Here is a 21,371-nt window from a genome sequence, read left to right as displayed (position 1 = left end):
GTAAACCTGCAATAATGCTTCAAAATCCATCCGTTAAGTCCCAGTTACCACTTTCATACCTACGATGACTCTAAGGTCTAAAGTGAATGTTCTGAAAATGTATTAATATTATTCTGGCATTCTAAGTGGATTAGTAATTGTAATTCTACCAGGGAAGTGACTACTTAAAAAAAATTTTTTTTTAAACCAGCAGGTTTTGTCATTTTTAAAAAAGTCACTTTAATTTGAAAGGATCCATTTAGTTATAGCGCATTGGTGGAGAGAATTTAACAATCTAAATGGAGAAAGCCTGAGTTGGTCAAATGCCTAACAGGAGTAAGTTCACTTTCCACGTCAACATTAATATAAGAAAAATTGGTGGGGCAGGCACATCACCATTGTCATCCTCCCTGCCACTGCGCTGTGATCCAATGAGGGTCAGCCTTTGTGTGGAAGCTGGAGAGTGGAGTGCCAGAAGCCATCCATGACCCACATGTGAACTGAGCCATGTGTACACTGAGCCCTGTTGAAGCCACCAGGCAGGAAAGCCAGGGATCATGTGACATTCTACCTACCTCCCACTCAAGCTCTAGCATAGTTCCGGAGATGGGGTGACCCTTTGGAGTCACATAGCCTCTCCCAGATGGGTGTGGCTTGCCAAAATGCCAGTCAACGGTGTTTACTGCAAGACCCTGCCACACCCAGAAGCAAGCACCCAACCATGACTCCTCCCATTAAAACCTTATCCCTGCCTTTGATGTACTCCCCCTTAAATAAAGAATGGGAGCCCTTTCCAGTTTTCAGTTCCAGCTCCTATCAGGACTGCAAGACCCATCAGGTCTCCCCTTTCCATATCTAGTTTCTGGATCTGTTTTTATTTCTTACTGATTATTTCAGACTTCTTATTTCCCAGGTGGCTCACACCTCCTGAGCAGGAATCTACCCTGTGGGCATGCTGGTAATCCCATCAGTGGGGCAGGAGTTAAGAACAGGACTTTGAAGACCACAAGTCCCAGCTGCACCATGATCTGCTCCCATCATATGTAATGGATGGTGTGTGTGCCCTCTGTATTAGTCTGAAAGTCCAAGGCTAAATAAATAGTTACTGATGTCGAAATCCAGCTCAATTTAAGTAAACGCTAAGTCACAATATTTAACAATAGATAAAGCTGAGATTGATCCTTTTCGATATTTTAATAATGTTCATGGAAACCTTTCGAACATATTTTACATACTTTTATTCTAAGTAGTCTATAAATAACATATTTTATTTGCCACAATAATAGCAGCGATGTTCTCCCAGGCTTAATAAAGTTCCAGGGGATTTATTTCTGGAAACTCCACTCCACCCATGGATACCAAAATATGAAGATGCTTATGACCCTTATTTAAAATTATGTATTTGCATATAAATATATGCAACTCTTCTTACGTATTTTAAATTATCTCCAGATTATTTATACTATCAAACACAATGAAAATGCTATGTAAATCGTTGTTATAGCGTATTGTTTAGGGAGTAATGACAAGAAAAATTCTGTATAAGTTCAGTACACAGTTGTTTTTTCCAAATATTTTCAGTTCCTGCGAAACCACAGATTTTGAGGGCAAAGTGTACTCCTTTTTTTTTTTTTTTTCCTGGAATTCTACCCAGGGGCACTTAACCACTGAGTCACACCCCCAGCCCTTTTTTTGTATTTTATTTAGAGATAGAGTCTCACTGAGTTGCTTAGTGCCTCACTAAGTTGCTGAGGCTTACTTTGAACAGGCAATCCTCCCACCTCAGCCTCCCCAGCTGCTGGGATTACAGGCGTTTGCCACCATGCCCGGCCAAAGTGTACTTCTTCATCCTTCCTCTGCCCTACCTTGCTGGCTGTCACTTCTCATTCTCAGTGTTCCCATCTCCAGTAAGTGCTTCCACTTTCTAATTTGCTGCATTTAGTCTGCTTTGGACTTAAATGCTGTTGGAATCCTATCTAAAATATGAAGAAAAACATTTGCCTTTCCAGCATGTCATATGGTTCGGGTCAGGAGGGGTCAGCTTTGGATAAATGGGCTTGGTGACATCAGTTTACAGGCTCTTTGCTCTGGGTGGGATGCTGGGGAAGGCTGGCTGCACCTGTGACCTCTGCTGTGTCCTTGGGTACCGGGCCTCTGATAGCCAGCCTTCTGCATTTTAGTCCCTGACACCTTTTCAGGGCTCTGTGTTCCTTCCTGGGCTAGTTTGCTTTTATATATTCTGAGCCCCTTAGTAGCCCGTAGCTCCCCCATTGTCTGCAGCACCCCACACCTGCTTAATACCTGTGAAAACTGATGCAGGGAGTATGATTTGCATGTTTACATCACACAGAGAGGCTTTCAATTCCGAGTAAGTGCCACAATTATGAAAGCTGCACTGAAATAGGAAATAGACCAGTTGAAAGAACGGTCTCATTTGCAGGCAGCTCGCATTGTATTTTATAAGAATGTGTTTGACATTTTAAGCTTTCCCGTGGCAGCAAATTATACTTCTCCTAGCAGCCGGAGTTATTAAGTCTGTGCCCAGAATAAACCAGACTGTTTTGGAAAGTTTAATTTTTTTCAGTTTCCATACTCCATTTTATGACTGTGTTTGTTTCTTCAGAGGTAAGGCTGCGTAAAAGCATATCGCCTATTATTTTCCATTTAAAAGGTCAGATATCATTTCTTTAACCCTCAAGGGGTGCCATCATAATCTCCTTTTAAAAAATTAAAAAATAAGTAAACAAACAGGAAAACAGTATTCGGGTCCTAAGCTAAAAATTAAAAAAAATAAGTAAAGACGAAACATTCAACCCGAAGTTCCTGAGGCAGGATAGAAATATTTCTTGTAAATGGATATACAACATTTCATGGAAGCTAGGATGCCATCTGTTTTCTCATATGTATAATTATTTTACTTATTGCCAAGAAAGATGAGGATATGCCATCCACTGAAGATGCACACTCATGCCAGTGATGTTGAAATGTGAAATAATGTTTTTAAAATAATGAAATACAATATTTTTGGAATTTAGTTTTAAAATCACAGAAATAACATGACAACAAATGACTTGAGTCTTTTAAATTTTCTTAGGAAGACCAACATTCTATTTTGGTCAACAAATTTCTTTGTTTTATGGTGTCCCAAGTTTTTGGAAAATAAGAAGTTCCAGAGCTTAGACATAAGAAAACCAGATGCAAAATTCAGCAAATGGGTGTAAAACCAAAGCTGTCGTTTTGTAAATACTTGAGAATCAACCAGTACAAAAACTATCTAATTAGTTTCTTGAGGACCAAGGACTGGAATCCATGGGTGTTGATTCTACAAGTCCATAGATCCACCATGTCATCCTGCAGTTTAGTTCAAATAAACAAAACTGACATTACTCATACACAACCTTAACCAAAGTACATGTTACACAAAACAGTCAATAAACTATGTGAATGTTTCAGTGATTATTATTTACCTGCAATAAAATTTAACATGTCCAAATACAACAGTATTTCCCCCATTTTTTAATTATTCAGTTAGTCTTTGATTTCTCACTTTAATGAATCAGTCATAATACACAGAGCAGTGGGAATAATTCAAACTTCAAAATAATGTGGTTAAAAGTTGGTAACTTAAAAAAGTAAGCTGGCAAGGTAAACATGGCCAATAGCAAAATACAGAGCCTTAGTATGAAGTTGATCAGATTTTAGTTGCACCGGGAGTAGGAATCCTAGGACCTTCTCATTTCAGAGGTTCACGTGGTATACCACCCATAAAGCCATTCATTTTATGTCCAAATTCATCATCTTAATGAGAATAAAACTTTCTGTTCACACACCCTGCCACTACATTTCAAAAGACTCACATTTTAACAGGCAGAATAGACAAACTATCAAACAAGATATCATAAATTACTTTGGCTAAAAAAAAAAAAAAGATTCTTTAAAAATATCTAGCTCAAAGTTCTGCTCACAGGTTTCTCTATATACTGCCTCCTTACAGGAGTGGCTATCTAGCCTTTTTAAGGAAATGGTATATGATCTCCTTCCTTTCCTACAATTATGTAGCAACCACAATATTCCTTCCTAGCAAAACAAGAGAAGTTAGATTGGCTTTTCAGCCAACTTGATGCAAAATCTCAACAGCTTCCTGCAGAGGAAAGCCGGGTGGAGAATCTGTTCAGGTCTGCAGTAAGAAAAATCAATAGTAGAAGGTTGGAGGGCCATGAAGATGGATGTCATTGCCACTTGGGGCTGTAGATTTCTCTGTTTTTGGCCTGTCAATGCATTCCGTGGGCTCTAACTCAAACCTTTAACCAATATGAAACTGGATGGCAACTCTGCTCAGAAATCTGGCTGAGTGCATCCTCTTCTCCTGCTAAAAGCTTGGGAGAAATTTCTGCACTTATGGTGCATTGAAGCTGATAAGATGTTTCTGCTGGGAAAGGAACAACAGAAATATTAATGTCCTTGACCTGGAGCTCTGCTCCTTACTACTGGACCTGCTGTCACTCAGACCCCTGGAGTTAACACTTTCTACATCTTCTATTCTAGCACCAAATAGAATTTCTTGTTCATTTAAAAAAATATTTCATGAAATGTTTAAATTAAAACCTTGCATCTGTGTGATTCTTAAGTTACCACTAATGAACCAATATTGATTCGTGAATATTAATAAACACCCATAGTCTATTCTAGGATCTACTCTTTGTATTGCACAGTTCTGAATTTTGAAAAATGCATAATGTTGTGTATCCACAATTACAGCCTCACACAGAACAGTTTTATGGCCCTAAAACTTCCCTGGGCTCCACTTATTCATCTCTCCTTCTGAATCCAGCCCTCCGGCAACCAATGATCTTTTTAATATCTCTATAATTTTGCCTTTCCAGCATGTCATATGGTTAGAATCATACAGTATGTACCCTCTTCAGACTGGTTTCTTTCACCTAGCAATATGCATTTAAAGTTCCTCCATGTCTTCTTGTAGCTTGATCATTTTTTTAAAATCACTAAATGATATTCTATTGTATGGATATGCTACAATCTATTTATTCATTCACCTATGGAAGGACACCTTGATTGCATCCAGTTTTGACAATTATGAATAAAGCTGCTACAAATATTCATATGCTGGTTTTTGTGTTGACTTGCCTATTAATTTTCCAATCTTTATTGATATAGGAGCAGTTCGATGAGAGTAGACCTGAAGATACTGTTCGTTCCAGGAAGCTGAAAGACACTAATTTGGGGTCCATTTTTTTCTGAAAGCACCTTAATAATTCTTTGGCTTTTGGCTACCATTTCTGATTATCAGATAACTTCTGCAAATGTATTTTCTGCAGTTCAGTTACTACCTATATACAAAAGTTTATCAATTTTTTCCAAGGATCCTGTTATTAATGAACAGGTATTCTCTGTGGACTACAGAGTACTGATTCTGCCTAAAGAGAGGAGGAACAATTACATCCAATGAATATGGCAATTCCACATGTCAACATTATTCTCCAGGACTATACCTACCCAGTGGAAATAGAGCTACTTAAAATTTCAAAGAATAGTCACATTTTGATGCCTCTGCTTCTATAAGGGGATTAGCTAAATTTAGATCACAGGCACCAATATTCTTGACATTGGCGTTCTGATATCAATATCCACAGTCAAAGGTAGATTACTTTTTTCTGTAACTGGAAGGTCCATATTCAAGTAGAATCTGTTTCAGTTCCCAACTCAATAGTAGTTGGTTCCATTCCCTTTTCCCCAAGAAGTACATGATCCCCTGTGTTTCAGAAATGTTCTTGGTCACGTGGAATATTCTGGGTTCCACCTCATGCTGTTCTAGTTTTTGGTTCTCTTGAAGGCCACTTGCCTGATCTAGAATCAGATATTTAAGATGCCTGCCCTTTCCCCCTAGCAACATCTGTAGTCTGTGTATGACTGGTAGTTATGACAGAAAAAAGAGCTTCCTTTCTGTGTTGGGATGAAATTTGAGACCTTGGATGCTTTTTGCAGCAGGAAGTTTCTTGAGGTTATCTGCAACATCTGCTGTTTCTGATGAATTCTGCAAAGGCTGAGCTGGGCTCCAATCTGAAGCAATACTGTGTTGGAGAAACATGATCAGAAAGATCCTATAGAGTAAAATAATTTTTTTTCTTTTTCCTCCATTTTGAACTTCTTCATTTAAAATCAATATTGTGGGCTGGGGATGTAGCTCAAGTGGTAGCGTGCTTGCCTGGCATGCACGGGGGGCTGGGTTTGATCCTCAGCACCACATAAAAATAAAGATGTTGTGTCCACTGAAAACTAAAAAAATAAATATTAAAAAATAAAATAAAATAAAATCAATATTGTGAGAATATACCAAAAAGAACTGAAAGCAGTAACTGGAAGAGATATTTATATACCCAAGTTCAGGGCAGCATTATATACAGTAGCCAAAAGGTGGAAGCAACTGAAATGTTCAACTACAGATGAATGGGTAAACAAAGTATGGTATGTACATATTATAGAATATTATTCAACCTTAAAAAGGAATGGAATTCTAATACATGCTACAACACAGATGAATCTTAAAGACATTATGCCAAGTGAAATGTGCCAGTCACAACACAACCAATACCGTATGATTCCACTTATGTAAGATTCCTAGAATAGTCAAAGTCACACAGGCAGAAGGTAGAATGGTGTTGCTAGGGACCTTGGGGAGGGGGAGGGGGAGTTATTGTTTAGTGAGTCTGGTATTCAACTTTGAGAAGATGAAAAAGTTCTGGAGATGGATGGTAGTGATTGTTAATCAATGGGAATGTATTTCATGCTGTTTGTTGAACTGTACTTTAAAAGTGGTTAAAATAATATATTTTAAGTTATGCATATCTCACCACAATGGCTTTTTTTTTTAAAAAAAGTCAATATTAAAATTAATGCAATCCTGTGAGATAACTAGCACCTCAATCTTGGACATCCATAAGTTTTGATCACTCAAAGTTTTCTGAGTAGTCTTCACTTATGACTTCTTTTCCCAGGGCAAATATTAGGACTGTCCTCTTTATTCTTAGAGTGTCCTGGTTTAGACAACAAGTTGGTCACTGTAGACATGTTCACCTTAGATCTAGTTCATAACTGCATAAATCATTTCATTGCCATCTTTGTTTACGAAGGACTTATTCTGACTGTCTCTGTATTTTCTTGAATTACTCTAATTCTAAATATTTATTTTTTAGTTTTAAGTTGAATTACTCTAACTCTAAGTTTGATGTCCAGTGAGTAATTACAGAGTCTGAGAATTTTTTAAGGATACCTGATTACTTTTTGAACATTGATTAGAGTACCAAAAGCAGTCCTTTTCTCTTACAAACACATTACCTCTTTAAATACTAAAGCCCTTTGATTTTCAACAAGCTTACCTATTTCAATTTCTGTGGGCTGAAGAAACAAATATAAGAAATGCAGTTACTTTTTGCCTCTTAGTTACCTTTTTATTTTTGTTAAAAATATGAGCAACTATTCTTTGAGGTCAAAACTATATTTGTTTGAAATAATTCCATCTTTCACCTTGCAATGACAGAATATGCCACTTTCTCTTTGACGAAGCCATGTTCTTCGTGCTTATTACAAGAGAGCCCACTATCACAACCCTTTGTTATCTACCCCTTAGACCATCTGCCTCTCAAGGATAGAACACCAGTCACCATTCTCCATACACAACATGCTCTTAATATCCACTTCTTGAATTGCCAAGTAAACAAATCATTCAGTGATGTTCAAATACTAGTTTTGCTTAATTCTCTTCAAATTTTGCCTTAAAAAAGATGCATGTTCTCTTTACCTGGCTTCCCCCCCCCCTTCCATATGGCTCATCAATGATCTAACCTGAGAGATATTTTAGATTGGGATTTTCTAAAAAAATTTTATAGACTATTTAGCAAATTAAAAGATAATTTTGATTTTCAATCCACAGAAGGAAATTTTGTACTTGAACTCTATTTTCAACCAAGCTCCATGCAGCAAGAGAAAACAAGAATTTATGATTCTTATAACCTAGAGTAAGGGAAACCCAGGGTCTTGCCTCTAATGTTTGTACAAATTTGAATCAAAGGGAAAAAGTGCCTGAAGGGAGAGAGCGTTCATGCATTACTATAACACAAAGATGAATACTCCTACTCTCCTTTATTTGGTCAAATAACATTCAATTTAGTTATTCCCTGGATGGAAGACTTAAAGCTGCATTTACAGAGTACAAGCATTGTTTTATCTTCATGTGTTAATCTGAGGTGGCTTGGGGTGGAGCCAAAATTATCACCACTGAACCCCAAAATGCAGTCATATTATAGTATAATTTGCTCCCAGCAGCATTTGTAATTCTGCACTAAAATGCTTTCATCACCTAACAAGAGATGAATAATCTTAACTTCTGAGATACTCAATCTAAGAAAATGCATGCAAACAGTGACAAATTCACCAAGTTAGTCCATTTCCTTAAGCTACCCTTCTGTCCTTTTCTAACTCCAAGCATCAGAGGCAAATTCAAGATGATTTTTATCCAACAATCAAGACTCTTCTTAGATATACTCATGTAATTTCTGAGTGAGAATAAACTGATAATTTATTACCCAGGAATAGAAGAGATCCAATCATATTCACATTAGTGGTTTGTTAAAAAAAAAGGGAATTGAACAGGTGTGAGGGTATAAAATAAGTGATTGGAGTAAATTCAAGCATACTCTTATTTTAATCTATGATAAATAGATCATGTCTATCTTTGTAATCCTTAAAAAGAACACTATGAAAGTTACAGAGAAAAGATAGATTCAGCAAAAACACAAGTACACAGTTAATACATCTAATGAATAAACTAGCCAGTCAGGACTATTATTTCTAATAATAGTACTATATTCTTTCTTTGCATTATGATTCATGAAATGGGAAGGCTATCTGGAGCTTTGGTGGGGAGAACCATTTTAAAAATCATTTTTTAAAATATTTTACTTTGATTACTAATCCAAATCAAAGGAATATTTTTTTTTACTTAAAAATTTATTTCTACTTAAAATAAATTTTTTGTTTATTTACTTAATGCTTATTCTAGTAATTATAACCTATAATATCCATCTGTTTGAAAGAGTAACTGGTTAGTAACTAGGTTTTTTTTTTTTGGGGGGGGGGAGGGGTACCAGGGATTGAACTTACGGGCCCTTGACTACTGAGCCACATCCCTAGCCCTATTTTGTATTTTATTAGAGACAGGTTCTCACTGAGTTATTTAGTGCCCTGCTAAATTGCTGAGGCTGGCTTTGAACTCAGGATCCTCCTGCCTCAGCCTCCTGAGCTACTGGGATTACAGGTGCGTGCTACCATGCTAGCTACTAGGTTGGTTTTGATTTTTATAACACATCTTCCAAAATCAATCTCAACCTGCTTCAAATTAAGTATTCTAAATCTCCAACAAACTGTATTTTAGATGTGTTGGATATGATGGCTTGTCACTTAACATTTGTTTCTACCTCCTTCAACTGTACATTATTTCACAACTCTGGCTAGAGGCCTAAAAATTACATTTCCCAGAGTCCCTTGCCCCCAGGACTCTGGGCATGGAATAGATTCTACCAATAAGATGAGATGGAGAAGAAGGGAGGTGGAGGGTTTCTAAGGATGATGTTTGCTAGCTGGTTTTTGTTGTTGGTAGCAATGGTCAGTCACTAGCTTCCTGGCACTTTGCAGCAGCTTCTCTGATCAATGGAATACAGCCAAACAGTGTGCTTTTGATGTCAGCAGTTCCAGTGGTTCTCATTCCCAGCCTCCAGCCTGTGGCAGTAATGGGAGCAAACCTGGGCAGGTTCAGGCAAGCTGCCTGAGAATCACCTCCTGAGGCTTAGCCAAGATCCTCGCATCTCTTATAAGTAGCAACTTTCCCTTCCAACCTTCTCTGTGAGCAACTAATTCCCTTATTAAAGCTCTTTATGCTTATGGTAGCTAGGGCTGTTTCCCTTATCTGCAACCTTACTGATAAGAGAAAGTGAAGGCAGAGATGAGAGCATTCTGTACACCAAGATGGAAGGGAATACCTTGGGAGAACCATGAAGGGGGAAAGGTTGTGCCCATCTGGCAAACACAGTTATGCAATACAAAACCTAAGTCAGGATTGATGGCACTTTAGGGTCTGGAATTGAGGGAAAAAAAAGAAAAAACTTATGAAATCTGGGAAATAACCATAGGGAACACTGGAGAGAGAAGGAGACAAGGAAAAAAACAGAGAATAATACTATGTACTTGGGAAAGAGAACCGCACACCAAGTCCTTGAAATGACCTTGAGAGAGCAATCCAAGGGGGAGGCTGCTTCCGGCCACTGCTCTGCAGAGTGTATGTCACAACCTCACAGAGCTGGGCTCAGGGACTCTCAGATACTTTGGTGACCTTTCCATGTGAGAAATATGAAGCAATCCGTCCCTGCAGCTCTTCTATAGATATGGATTAAAACTGAAGGGGTGACTGTGTGTGGGTGTGTGGGTGTGATATTATGATAGCTAGAAGTATCCATGACATGTATTTTAAACAGAAAATCTGTTCAATTTGAAAAAGAAATTAATCCAAAGTATTTTAAATTCAGACTATAATACAAAGAGCTGGCAAATTAATCTATCATGGTAAAACTGTTTTCATTTCTGATCAGTTAATAAAAGATTACAAATATCATTTTTCTAATTCAGTAGAGTAGTCTGAAAAACTCTAAGGTAATATGTTTCAAAAACAATTAAGAGTTCTACTCAAACCATAGCCTTACATAGAAAAAAAATGTTTCTCATAACAGACCTACTGCTTCGGCCTCCTAAATACTGTCTTGCTCCCTTCTTCAAAAGTACCTGCTCTCTTCTTTGTTCTCCCTGAAACACACACGCACACACACACACAGTCACATTCAGGGTCCCTGCAGGTGCTGTTTATTCTGCATTAAACATTCTTCCCTCATATCACTTCCTTATGTAAGCATTCCTCACCTCCTATCCCACAGATCTAATTCCTTATTTCTACCTTCATGCATTTCTAGATGCTATAACTGAGTAGCAAAGACTGGGTAATTCATAAAGAATTGAGTCTTATTTATCTCATGGTTCTGGAGGCTAGGCAATCTAAGAATATTGCTCTACTCAGCATCTGGTAGGGGACTTCTTGCTGGTGGTGAATCTCTGCAAAATCCCAAAGAGGTATCACATGGCAAGAGAGCAAGCCTAGTGACTTGGATCTTTTCCTAAAAACCACTAATACAATCCTAGGACTCCAGCCTTATGACCTCATTATTCTGACCCCCAAAAGCCCCATTTCCAAATACCATTAACATACAACTCCGAGGATTAAGTTTCAACAGGAGTTTCGGAGGGACACACACCTAGACTATAGTACTTCCCTTGACATTTTTCCCCGCAAAGCACTTAGTAAAGATTAAAATGATAGGTTTACCTCTTACCAGCAGACATGCATTCTGCAAGCAAAAGGTTCAAGTATGTTTTTCTTGCTCTTAGTACCTTGGGTGCCTTGGGAATGTTGAATGCCTGAAAAGCTGAATAAATAGTATTTCTGCTTCCTTTCCACAGTCTAAATACTAGACCCTATTTCTAAATCCTAAAGGATGTAAATTTTGTAAAAACCAAAAATTAACATCCTGTTATCAAGACTATATTTCTAAAGACATTAACAGAAACTAGTTAAGCAAATGCATAAAATTTATTTTACAAGTTCACTTGGAAAGCTCCTCCCTCGCCCTATTATCTATCTCATCATTATCTCCAAAAATAATTGCAAGTGACCTCTTTAACCTTGGTAACTCAAAGGTCTGTCTAGGGTAGAGGAGAAGCAAGTGTGACAGTGTTAGCCTCAAGCTCCTAGGCAACACTGACTAGGAGAGGAAGGGGGAATGACCCATTGACTCAAATATTAAATTCTAGAGTCAATTATGCAGCAACCCCTCTGCAGCCCTGGGAAATGATATTAAATCAACACTGCTACTTCTTACTATAACCACTCTTCACGACTGTTCACAATGTGCCAACAGTATACTCAGCATTTCACACTCATTATTCCATCTGCTTCTCATAACCACCTTAGAAGGATCATTATGCCCATTTCACAGATGGGGAAATGGCACTAAGCTAAATTTCATTCCAGGCAATCTAGTTCAAACTTAAAAAGCCTCCCTGGAGTAGTTGGAAGGGTCTCTGCATGAGATGTAAGTACCCGAAATAAATGGCATTATCCCCTCTTTGAACAGCTCTTAGCTAGGGCTTTTATCCTCTCTTATGCCATCAAGAGAAGAGAATCACAAAAGCTATGGCCATGTAGGATCACTATTCCTTTCAGCCTTCCCAGGGACCAAACTATGCCAGATCCAGCTCAATATGTAGATCCTTCAGTTTGTCCTTACATAATTCTTCAGTTATCTTAATACTTGCATGCCACTCTTCAGAACACTTCCTAATTTGTCTAAGAGTAAAAACATAAAATTGCACAGACAAGTGCTGACAGCCTAATTTTAACATTCGTTACACCATGGGCTAACTGCAATTAGAGTATTCACTCAATTCCTTCTTAAAAATATAAACCCAATTGTGGATGTGTAACCGACATGATTCTGCAATCTGCATTTGGGGTAAAATTGGGAGTTCATAACCCACTTCAATCTAATGTATGAAATATGATATGTCAAGAGCTTTGTAATGTTGTGAACAACCAATAAAAAAAATATAAACCCAACATCCACATGCAATAACACAAGAAATTCATTGCGTTTTTCTCTCAAAATTTAGATTCTGAGTATTGCTAAGCATCCCTAGCTTGTGCCTTCTTCAAAGCAATGATAAAGCCTACCACATGTGTCTCAAATTTTGGAGCCTAGTTCTCCATACTTTCAAGTGAAATGCATTGAAGTATTCACATACCCATCTCTCAGAAATACTATATGCGGTGTCTGACTAATACCTTTTCTACATAGCCCTTTTAATCATAAGTAAGATTTGGCTTTGGAAAATACACATATACAGAGATTTAAGATGTTCTGGGACTTCCTCCTGCTAACCTGACCCTCTATTTTAAGGCAGAATTAGTTAACTATGCAGACTAAGTATTTTCAATGTCATCATCCCTCTGGTAAGTAAAATTTTATGGAAACCTCCAAACTACCTTGATGCTTTAACTATATTAAGATATATGCCCCCAATGGGGGCGGGGCAAATTATTTCCAAAGAACATCATTACAGTAATTGAATCTTTCTAGAAATATGATTTCTTTTGAATTAGGGAGAGTCTGTAAGAGTTCTCTTTTTCAAATCTGACCAAGCACATTAATAAAGCGGCAGTTTTCTGAAGCAGTTTCCTTAGTGACGAGATACTTTCCAACTTGTCAAGGTCTCCTTTAAATAAGTTACACGCAATCAACGGCATCAGAGCCGCTAGCATCCTTCTCCAGTGATCCTCTCTTCTGAGCCTCTCTAAGGCACCACTCACAATATCAGAGTTGTTTACAGTGCATTTTCAGCCAGGAATCAAGGACATAAAAACCTACAGTCTCCCTTGTAAACTTCAAAACAAATTAACCATTCATTAGCCAGGAAGGCAAAGGATTTGACTTGCTAATTAGTCACACGAATAATGTTTTCCTCTGCTGAAACAACACCAATCGTTACCTGTAATATTGCAATAACCTTAATACAAAGCTATTTAGATTCATTCTAGCTCTTTTCCCCATGTGAAATTTCCTATGTACATTCAAATTCATGCATACCCACTTAAATAAAGCTTTGCCCGTATATCTTGTAATCTTCCCTTCTTTCTACATAAAGTATAGTTTGCTTATATCATGTATCACAAAGAACCAAAGCAATATAAACAGAGAGAGAGAGAGAGAGAGAGAGAGAGAGAGAGAAATTGAGAACACAAGTAATATTATATAAATCCTACCATCCTATTTTGGCATTCCTTTCTAAAAACCGTATTTTCATCTTCAGCTTTGAAAACTTTCTGCCTTCGAGTTATCTTAGTTCTCCGCCTCCTGCTAGTTAAAAATCAATTCCCAAGTGATAGCTTCTGAAGGGAAAGATACACGTGCACTCCACGAAAATACAAATTCATTTTCGCCTCTAAGCCACTAACCGTGTCCCCTTCAGCTCTGACTGATCGGTTCTCCCATCTGAAGCACATCCCGCGATCCCTTACTGCCCGCAGGCTCGCCGGTTTGGGTCGTGTCTAAGTTTGCAGGGTAACCAGGTCACCCACGGCGACTGGAACGGCCTAGGAAGAGCAGGAACTCACCCAGGCGGTCAGACCCCGGGCGTGCAAGGCGACCTGTCGCGCCCTCTCCTCCCAAAGGGCGCAGAGCCAGCAGAACTAGGGCGGAAAAGAGGCTTCTCGCGGCTCCCCTCTGCAGACCATTGTCAGCGCCCGGGTCGCGGGCGCTTTCGGCACGGTATCGGGGCGGGAAGCTCTCCGAACCCAATAGTTACAGTGCTCTCCGGGGAGCTGCCGAAGAAAAGCTCTTTTGCATCCAGGTCGGGGCGGTTCTAGGTGTAACTTCCACCTCTTGACCTATTTTGGAGCGTGAGAATGAAAGGAAGAGGGAAAAAAAATAGACGGAGGGCGCGCGAGCGCGTGGGGTGCTGTTGCGCGCGAGGCCGCGGGGAACGCGCGCGCGCCCGCGCGCGCGCCCGAGCTCCTGTGGGGCTCTGGAAGAGAAGTTGGAGCGAGGCCCCAGAGGCCTCCCGCTCCGAGGCTCGCTGCCCGGCTCCTCCCGCCGCGGCCGGAGTACCACCCTCGCCAGACCCTTCCCCGCGTGGAAACGAGCTTCCGGAGCTCGGGGTGCTTCGGGCAGTCCCGGCAACGGTACCTGGACGACCGCCCGCGGCCCCGGGAGCGCGGGCTCCCGCCCAGTCACCACCCCGCCTCCCAGACCCGCCCTCACCTCTCAGGAGGCGGCGCTCCGGCTCCGGCTGTCCGGGAACTCGGGCCCTCGGCGTCTCCGGGTCGGGAGGACGAGCCGACTTGGAGGGGCGGCGGACGCCAGGCGAGCCGGGGGAGTGTCCCCTCCCCACCCCGTCCCCTCCGAACGTGCCGGGGAAGTGAGGCTCGAGCGCTCTCTCCCTGCCTGAGGCCGGGGGTGACCTTCCTGCCTCCTCCCCCTCGCTCTTCTGCTCGGTCTCTGGCGTGGCCCGTCCTCAGTGGGCGAGGACACCGAGGCGGGTACACCTGGTCGGCCCAAAGCGCTGCAACGCAGTACCTGGGGTGACAACACCGTGACGCTTCAGGGCGTCTTTTCTCATTTGGTCCTGGCAGCCACCTACTTCAACGGAAATGCCCCCCCTTGGGTACCTGTGTACATGGGATAGATAACTAGATCAGAGGATTTTTGCATAGTCCAGAGTGCCACTGCATGGACGCTCCGAATCGTTTTACTGAAACAGTGTGCTCCATCTGTTAAAGAGTTTTTGCCAAAGGAGCCCCATCAAGTGGCATCTATCAGAGGACAGGATGGAACCTAGAAGTTTTTCCCCAAAAGGGGACACAGACACACACCCCCTTATTTCTGTAAGAATCTCTCTGCCACCACGTCTTTAGCGTAATCACATTCAACCTCTATCAGTAAACTACTCAATTGTCATCAGGGGTCTATGTATTTAAAAAAAAAAAAACAAAAACCCTAGTTTTCCAAGTCAAATGATTAGTACTTTAACTGTTCTGTTGACCTTTATGAACAAGGCTGGGACTCCCGTTCCCATGGGATGGAGGGACCACTTCACCTTGAGTTGTTTTTCCAGTCTCGTTCGTTTGTGTGGACCCAGCTGTATGTCTAGTGTGTAGACACTGGTATATTCAGGGTGGTACTAAGAGGGCCTGTTGGAGATCAGCAGACAGTTTCTGATTCTGGAACAGTTTCCTAGTACCACAGTATATTGAGGTGGGGTACAGGGAACATCTGCTCACACCTCTTTATTGTCATGCCAAGGGTAACCAAATAGGCATTGCCTTTTTCTGTAAGTACCCTCACTCCCCCACCCCTGTTTAGTGGTGAGGTGCAGGGAAGGTCATGAGCCTGGTTTTATGTATTCTTCTTCAGCTGAATGCCACCCACTAGAAATGTCACTGTTCATTTTCGTTTCCATTCAGTGAAGCTGCAACTTCAGTACAGAGGACGAGTATTAGATACTGAAATGTTCCCTGCCTCTTCCAACAGAGCAAGACAAAGCACATCTAAATAGTATAGTGCCTGACATATTGTAGAGACCTAATCAATACTTATGGAGTGAATGTTTTCTAAACAGAGTGTGATGAACAGGAAAGTGGCCTGTTTTAAATGTTTTAGGAAAACATTCACATTCAGATGAGGTGGTCAGGGAAATAATCCTAGAGGAAGTGACAGGTGAGGAATTTTGATACAAAGGAACTGGCTTAGGAGGAGGGAGAATAAAAGTATGTTTGATGTGATTTCAAGATATGGGCATGGTAGAGGTTCTTAACTTTTTGTACAAATAGATCCTTATAAGAATGTGACAGAAGTTCTAGAGGCACCCTACCTAATAAACAAATGATAAAGATATTTACATATGTATTCTGGGAGTTCATAGACGGCTGAAGCAGATCTGTAGAATCTCTAAAGTCTGCAGACTTGAATTTCTAATTCTTTGTTTGAAAGCAGGGAGAAAAATAAAGACATTGTGTTAGCTGTTTGCTCCTGTGACAAAATACCTGAGATAAGTTACTTAAGAGGAAGAAAAGTTTATTTTGGCTCACAATTTCAGAGTTTTCAGTCTATGATAGGTTGGCTCTGTTGTTTGGGGGCCTGTGGCAAGATAGCAAGCACATCATGGTGGGGAGTGTATGACAGAGTAAAGCTGCTCATATTTGATGGCTCAGAAGCAAAGAGAGGAAAAAGAGGAGCTAGAATCTAAATATCTTCCTCAAGGACACACCCCCCAATGATCTAACTTCCTTCCACTAAGCCCCACCTCCTAAATGTTCCACCCCCTCCCAATAGCACCACAGCTGGAGTCCAAGTCTTTAGCTTGTTGGCCTTTGGAGGACATTTAAGATCCAAACCATAACAGAGATTATTCTAGTTGAGACCATGAGAGAAAGCACTTCTTCCATGGCCCACCAAGAGTATTTGGGTATGGGAATAGAACGAAAAGTGTGATATAAAGAAAATTTGTACACTAGAAAAAAATAGCAGAATTTAAAAACAGTATTATGTTCTTTTTATATATGAGAATTTGAGATCTCAGCAAAAAGGGAAATGGGATAGATAAAATAGGGTTGTCTAAATATTGACAGCTGCTGATGCTGGGTGGGTACATGGGGTTATTGTATTCTTGTTTCATTGGGATGCTTGACATTTTTCAGGGAAAAAAATTTGATGAACTTTTACCCTGGGTTAGTCATAACCAATCCTATGGCATTTCCTAGAATGGAGAATTTGTATATTATGAAGAAAAGAAATGAAAAAGGAAACAATATAAAGATGTCAGTGATGTTACACATAAGATCATTATTAACAAGCCTTTTGTTGTTGTTGTTCTTTTTAGATATACATGACAGTAGAGTATATTTTTACATAATATACATGCATAGAGTATAATTCATTCTAATTAAAATCCCATTCTTGTGTTTGTAAATGATGTGGAGTCTCACTGGTTGTGTCTTCATATATGAACATAGGAAAGTTATGTCCGATTCATTCTACTGTCTTTCCATTCCCATCCTCCTTCCCTTCCCTTCATTCCCCTTTGTCTAATCCAATGAACTTCTACTCTCCCTGCCCCCCTTATTGTGTGGCAGCATCCACATATTAGACAGAACATTCGGCCTTTGGCTTTTGGGGATTGGCTTATTTCACTTAGCATAACAAGTGGAGTCTTTATTGAAATAATAGATTTCTCTTAGAATGAATCATGACTCGTGTTCGTCATAGTCTTGACAGAAGCCAGACAGACCACTGTGTGAACACTGAATAGCATTCCATATTTCTTTATAATCTTACACCTCAGTTTGTACTGCTTAATTAACTAAGCTTCTTTTAATTACAGTATATAATTGTATAGTGCATATTTATGTATCTATTATACCATATATTAATATTACTCATTTTTGCCCTATATTATCAACATATTATATAATCATTATTATATTGCTTGGATAATGTAGTTCCTTTGTTAACTCTTTAGTTCTGGCCCACACCTCCTGAAGTAGCAAGGGCAGGCTATGATCCGCTGAGTACCTGCCTTGCTTGCTGCCTTCTTCTGAGAAAGGCAGCCACAGTGGTAACTTACACACAGGTTGGTGTTGTTCATCCTGTGACTAATTCAGTCAAGGATTGCTGCTTACCCAAAGGAATGACATAACTTATCCTATGGCTTAGGAAGCAGACTCTGGAGGACACTGCCCATTAGGTACAAACTATGTTGGATATTGATGACCTGAGCAGATCAGGTTTTTCCTTACTCCTTAGAGGTGTCTTAGAGGCAGGGCTGGGATTTGAACTCAGGCAGTGAGTGCTCCACACACTCTTCACCACTCTGTTCACTGCCTCAGGAGAAGCACAGATAGTTAAACTGAATCACATGCCTGACCAAGTCACATTATTGGGAGCAACCGGTGCCTGGGTGACTAAGGAGCTCACTCTTGTGTACTTCCTGGCACTGCTGTGTTTCCTCATGGATGGTCCAGAACCTTCTGAGTTGTTCATAGTTGTGAAGACTAATATGTTCTTTCTTCCTTCCTCATGAAGCTCCATGATAAAGTCATATCAATGCAGATCACGTTTCTCTTCTTTTTGACCTGGGCCGATAGAACCGTATAACCTACTGTTGCCTGTAATACCTTCACGACAGGAAATAGAGCTATGAGTCTTCCTTCCATGACTTTATTCTGTGCAGCAGTCTCTAATGCAAACAGAAGATGTACCTTCTTAGAGAGGTTACCTTAAAATAAATTTCTGCAAATCAAGCCACATTTTCCAACTGACATTTTATTAGTAAAATAAATATTTTTTCAGAAAAAATTTCTGAACCATATGGAAAATATATTTAGAATTTAGCAGCTATTATTCTAACCATTTCTTGAAGGAAATATAGAATAAAAATAAGATCAATAAATACTAAAACCAGATTATTTCATGACCCTACTGCTTGAGGTCCTTCACCACCTCTCCATGGTCTCATTAGATAACACAAACACATAGAGGGGGGTGCAGCACTGCTCACAACCTGGGCCCAAACTGGCTCTCAGGGTCCAAGGGAAATCATGAGATTTCTCCAGTTCATGTAGCCCTAAGTTTTAGCCTCTAGTATCTTGAAGAGTGGGATTTGGGTAAATAATTCATGTAAGTTCTTTTCTATCGCTGTTGACCATTATCTTACCCATTTTATCCTCATTTCTTATCACAGTCCCAGTACTTAGTGATAACTTAATGCATGTATTTGAATTGAGTTTGTATATATTGCCATAAGTCTCAAGCTACATGATGTTTGTGTCACAATTTCATTCATTTAAACTCTGATCACCTACTATATTCAAGGCCCTGGTCTAAGTCCTGGCTGTTAGCCACTTTGTATGCTTTATCTATCATTGATATAATGAAGAATTTTTAAAAACTGCTGTGTTTTAACCAATGTTTCCTCGTTTCAAAGTCATCTCACTTTCTTGAGTGCTTTTAACTAGTGCCTGATAACACTACCTTGCTGCATGGTAGAAAGGGGTGAGACCAGCTTTGGCTTACAGGAAGAAACTGTGAGATGCTCCAGTCTCCCCAGAACAATCCCTTCAGAAGACTGGAGACAAAGTAGTCCCACAATAGGGACAGACAAAGATCAAGCTTTAAGGCCTCATTAGTTTTGAAGGATTTTTTTTTTTTTTTTTTTTGCAACAAAGCTGTCAGACTGGTCTGAGGATCAAAGAGCTCACAGCTGCTTACAATACAAATCAGCACGATCTAGAAATGGGAGCGCTAACCAGAGTTGTCTTTGGCATCCTGGGATGTGCAAGGGCTATACCCCAGTGTGCTGTCTGCCTAAATCCTAAGCCTTTTACTTCTTCAGTCCTTTTGGTGCCAGAGTCTAGAGCTGCTGCCTTTGTCTAAGGAACTGGGATCCTCCACACCTGTGAATGCTGTGTAACCTTCTTGGGTCAACAGTGAATTTCCCAGCATGGTGGATCAGATGGCTTCTTATTTGGCAGAGTTCTCTTTTTTTTTGTCCAGAAGAGAAACAATCTGTTTCCTCTCTGTCATCCTGAATTATGTGAAAACAGACCTGCCAGATCTCCTTATTTTTCAAGCCCCTGATCCTCCATCCCCTGTCTTTCTCTCGCTATGATCTTTTTCTAGACAACCTCACCCACTTTTCTCACTGCAAGGAGAAACTCTATGGAGATGGCTCAAAAATCTGTACCTCTGAACTAGTCTTCTCATAAACCTCCAGATCCACATTGCTGGTGTCTCGCTTGACATCTCCATCAGGGTGACTCGATCTATTTAAAAGCAAGGTCCTGTGCCCTGCATAGACCTAATCCAGCTACTCTTTGCTTTGTTCTACAAATCTTGTCCTCCCAGTCACCTGGCACATTCCTAGACTCTTGCTTCTCCTTGCCTTCTATATACCACTGGCAGCCACACCATCTGCCCATTTTATCTTTGCAGTATATTTATCCATCTATTTCTCTCTCTTCTAATTGTTTCTACTCTAGTTTTATGTGTTCCATTATTTCCTAGCTGATTGTAATAATTGCCTAACCTGGTTTCCTAACTGTCAAATCCATCTCTTCCATGAAACCTTTTAGCTTTTTTTTTTCTGGAACTTACCACTCTGTCCTGAGAATTTAGTAGTTCTTGTCTTTGTTCCTCTTACCACACTTATCACAATCCTCATAAAAATATTTATTCATTCATTCACTTTTTCACCAAATATTAAATGGCAATTTATGTGTCAGGCACTGTGCTAGGAAAATGAGGGTGAGTAAAACAGATAAAATACTCACTTCTGTGGCATTTATAATCTAGAGCAACAACAGACATTACCCTGGATATCACAACGATAATAAATAAAATGTGCAATCTCAAAATGAAACGAATATCTTCAAGGAAAGTGTCAGAGTTTCCATGACAGGGATCATGTTCTATAGGCCTTCCAGAGGGAGAACAGGTATAGGATTCCTTTTTGTATCCTCCAAGTGTAGCTCAGAACTGTGCACCTGGAGAATTCAGTGAGTTTTTGTTGAAGGACCATATTCATCTTCTGACATAGAAGTATATGATTTTTTTCTGGACAGCACAGTGCTCAATTAAATACACAGCAGGTACATCCTCGAATGATGACCTCGACATTGCCACTTAAGCTGTTTGCTTTGTTTCTTTTGCCACAAATCCATTGGT

The 21,371-nt window shown here is 39.9% G+C and overlaps 1 protein-coding gene across 1 annotated transcript in view; it reads right to left on the bottom strand.

Moving 5' to 3' along the window:
• Positions 1-14,595, bottom strand: part of Trmt9b (tRNA methyltransferase 9B (putative)) — a 54,436-nt gene extending 39,841 nt beyond the window's left edge. The window contains exon 1 of the mRNA XM_026402913.2: positions 14,267-14,595. The gene's annotated coding sequence lies outside the window, so the exon portion shown is untranslated. The remainder of the gene's footprint in view (positions 1-14,266) is intronic.
• Positions 14,596-21,371: the final 6,776 nt, after the last annotated feature.

The sequence above is a fragment of the Urocitellus parryii genome, chromosome 14 (genome assembly GCF_045843805.1).
Source record: "Urocitellus parryii isolate mUroPar1 chromosome 14, mUroPar1.hap1, whole genome shotgun sequence".
Taxonomy (NCBI): domain Eukaryota; kingdom Metazoa; phylum Chordata; class Mammalia; order Rodentia; family Sciuridae; genus Urocitellus; species Urocitellus parryii.
Note: the sequence above shows the minus strand (reverse complement) of the source record. Positions and strands in the feature narration are given on the sequence as shown.